The following is a 3,915-nucleotide window of genomic DNA, read 5'->3' on the forward strand; positions in this document are numbered from 1 at the left end:
TGAATAGCAACATTTCATTGTGGTGACGGTTTTCATTTTCCTGATGAATATTAAGGTTGAATACCTTTTTTTTTTTTCTGTGCCCCCTTACTTGGCTAACCTGGAGGCTAGCAAACTCCAGCTATCTCCTGTCCCAACTCTCCCACCTCCCCACCCTTTCCTCAAAGCTGGACTAAGTGCTGGGACACCTGGCTTTAATACATGGCTGCTGGAATCCAAACTCCATTCTTCCTGGCTGTGTAACAGGTTCCCTTCACTGCCCCATCCCTCACGTGCATGTCTCCTATTATTTAAGTGGCTAATCTAGTCTCTTAGCTATTTCTCTATTAGTTTGTTTCTCTTTTTCTTAAAAACTTAAAGAAATATTTTAATCAGGTTAAAAATATTCAGGTTAAAAATTTCTACACATTTCCCCCAACGCATTCTTTTTCCTCTAAATGGTGTCTTTTGATGAACAGAGTTTGAGTTCACCATAGTGCTGGTTTTGCCCTTTCCTGAGGCTAGTGCTTTCTGTGTCTTGTTGAGCGATCTTGTGTTCCTGTGAAGATGGTCTCCCTCTCAACCTCTTAGGTGTTTTATAGTTGACAACGAGGCTGGTGACAGCCTGTATCTGGTTTTGGAGTATGGCATGAAGCAAGGGCCCATTTGGGTGTGCAGTTGCCTGGATATTAGTCACCGAAATGGCTGTTTTAGCCCTCACTCTGGTGGTCACCATCACCTTTGTCATAAGTCAAATGTCCCTGGACGGAGACTCTTTTCAGAGCTGTATCATCGCTCTGTCTGCTCTCTGTACTAGTCCTGTGCTGCATCCCGGCTCTCTCTGTTCTGTGTTTCTGTCCATTAATAATCCCACCTTGGTGTAGTTACTATGGTGTCGTAGTAAGCTTTGCAGTCTGGCAGTCTAACCGTTCCTCGGATCTTGGTTACTGTAGGTCTTTCCCTTACACATCCATGTAAGTTTCACAACCAGCGTGTCAGTCTTGAAGCACAAACCGATCAAGTGTGGAAAAAGCGTTATCTTTACAACCCTGATCTTTAAACCTGTGAACACAGTTTAGCATTTCATATGCGTTTTTCTCACAATCATTTTTTTGTTTTTGAAGTAGATGCCCTTGCATATTTTTATAGTTATTTGATAAATTTGATATGACTGTAAGTAGTATCATTAAATACTTTCTTACTTTCTGATTGTCCATTGCTGCTTATATAGTACAACTAATTTTTGTAACTTCCACCAGTGATTATGATAAATACATGTATTAATTCGATCATTAATCTATACATGCTGCAGCATTTTCCAAAGATAAAATAATGACGGTTTTGTTTCTTCATTCCTGACTCTTCCCTTTCTGGTACCTGTAGGTTAGGTAGGACCTCATTACAGGGACATAGTGGATGGCAGAAGGCATCTTCCTTTTACAGTTACCCAGAGGAAAATATTTTTGATATTCCGCCAGTAATCTAAAGGATACTTCTATTTTTTTTTTTTACTTAAGAAAAAAAAAAAACAAAACCAAAACCAAAAGGTCTCACAGTGTTTTCAATTAGTAACCTTCTTGTATCTGCCCCCTGAGTGTTGCTATCTCAGGCATACCCGTGTGCCTGGCTGTCACAGGTACACACCGATGTATCTATTAGTAGGTTTTTAGAATGCTTTTCTTTTTCAGATGAAAGTTTTCTATATTTCTCTTTCTTTAAAACACTAATGACTGTTGATCTTATCGATAGTTTTCTTCGTTTTTCGTTGTTGTTGTTTTGTTTTGGGGGTTTCATGTAACCCAGGCTGGACTGAAACTTGTTTTGTAGCCAAGGATGGCCTTAAATTCCCGGTCCCCTGCCTCCACTTCCCAATGCCGAGATGACAGGTGTGTCTCACCACAGCAGGTGGTCTGCATTTATTGAGATTATTTTTCTCCTTTATCCTGTTAACACCGTGAATTCTACAATAGGAAACATTCTCTGGAACAGATGTTTTCATCAAAGCATAATTTTGAATCCCACCCTTCCGCCTCGCCCTGTCTACTCTTTGCTAATTTGTTCCCACCCCAAACCTTGGAGAGTTTTTGTCGCACAGTTGGTTCCGTCTTCAGATTCTGACCCGTGCAATTTCACAGTAAGTGCTAACATGAAGCCAGCGGCACTTCAGAATTAGATTCCCTGTGATGTAACTACTCTGCTGTCCCTCTCCCCACGGTTCTATTCCACACACAGCAAAATGCTCGTTTGGATGTGCAGGAGTCTGAATGCTTTTCACCATTTTCTCTTGTTTTGGCTTTTGAGACAGGGTTTCTCTAGAGCTTTGGAACCTGTCCTGGAACTCACTATATAGACCAGGCTGGATCACAGAGATCCGCCTGTCTCTGCCTCCTGAGTGCTGGGATTAAACACCTGCACCACCACCTCCTGGCACATTTCATCATTTTCAAGCGTCCAGTGATGTCACCAAACTAGACCACTCCCCAGGCAGAAAGAAAAGTTCTTTGTGGCTCAGACTGCCAAGGCTGTGGGGCAGGGCAGAGAGAAGATGATTGGTGGAGAAGCAAGTGGATTTTATATGACAGTCAGCAGGGAAGGAATCTTGGAACTGTTCAGATTGACTAGGAACTAGATGCCCTTGCCCACGGTAGTTAAAGCCTTTGGGAGGATTAAGGAATTAAAGGAGATTCCAGGTAAACACAAACATGCCTTGTGAGATCCAATTTTCCAGTAAACAGAAACCCGACTTCAGGCTGTTTGCCCAGTAACGATCCTTCTCTTTACCCAGCCAAAGTCCTTGTGTGTAGGACATTGTCACCAGCACAGCCATTTTGAGGGACCCAATTTGGACCTAACCACCATAAGGAAAATAAATAGACATGTGTAAGAGCCTATCATTCTCCAGCTAAACTTTAAATGATTCTCTATTCCACCTGAACAAAATCTGAATCTCTTACCGAATAACATTAACATAAGGTTTATTCGCTGAGGGGCCCTGTGACGGACAAGGGCATCTGCCTGCCTGTCCTGCTGCAGCTGAGTGATTTGATTGACTTTGATCATTGGGTGGACATCTCCTGTTTTCTTTCCTCTGCCCTGAACTGAGAGTGCATGCCACCATCCAGTGTTTAGACCTTGTCACACTGATCCAGCTCGTTCTCAGCTTTGCCTTCTATCTTAGGGTTTCGATTGCTGTGAAGAGACACCATGACCATAACAACTCTTATAAAGGAAAACATGTAATGGGGCTGGCTTCAAGTTTCAGAGGTTTAGTCCATCATCATCATGGTGGGACAAGGCAGCATGCAGGCAAACACGGTGCTGGAGAAAGAGCGGAAAGTTCTACATCATATTTATTGATCTGCAGGTAGCTGAAGGAGACTGTGCCACACTGGGTATGGCTTGAACATATGAGACCTCAACGCCCACTCCTACAGTGATGTACTTACTCCAAAAAAAGGCAACACCTCCTAAGATGCCACTATTTATGGGCCAAGCATTCAAATACATGCGTCTATGGGGCCATACCTACCGAAACACCACCGTTTTGTTGCCCAAGGGCAGGCAGAGACTATGGGGAAGAAAATGAATCTCCAAGCAATTTCTACTCTTTAGTCTGCCTACCTATTCACCCCATCCACACTCCAGTGTGTGTTCACCCCCATCCCCCGTGTTCCAGCTACACTAACGTTGTATTTAGGGCCCTTCCAGTTCTTCTGTCTAAATGTTTTCACTCTGGCCTTCTCTCGGCTAGTGTCTTCTCATCTGAGTCTTGTAGCAGATGTCACCAGCCCAGCAAAGAGGCCCATCTCACCTCAACCCCATCCTGGGTCCCCTTGCCCTAAAAACACATTAAGAGTCCTGTCTTCCTTTCCCTCTCCCTTTGGGGTTTCGGTCTTATACGTGATAGAACTTAGGTGTCCCATACAGCTCTGGTGG

This window comes from Alexandromys fortis, unplaced genomic scaffold (genome assembly GCF_014885135.2).
Source record: "Alexandromys fortis isolate MF-2015 unplaced genomic scaffold, M_Fortis_MF-2015_v1.1 scaffold_4, whole genome shotgun sequence".
Lineage (NCBI taxonomy): Eukaryota > Metazoa > Chordata > Mammalia > Rodentia > Cricetidae > Alexandromys > Alexandromys fortis.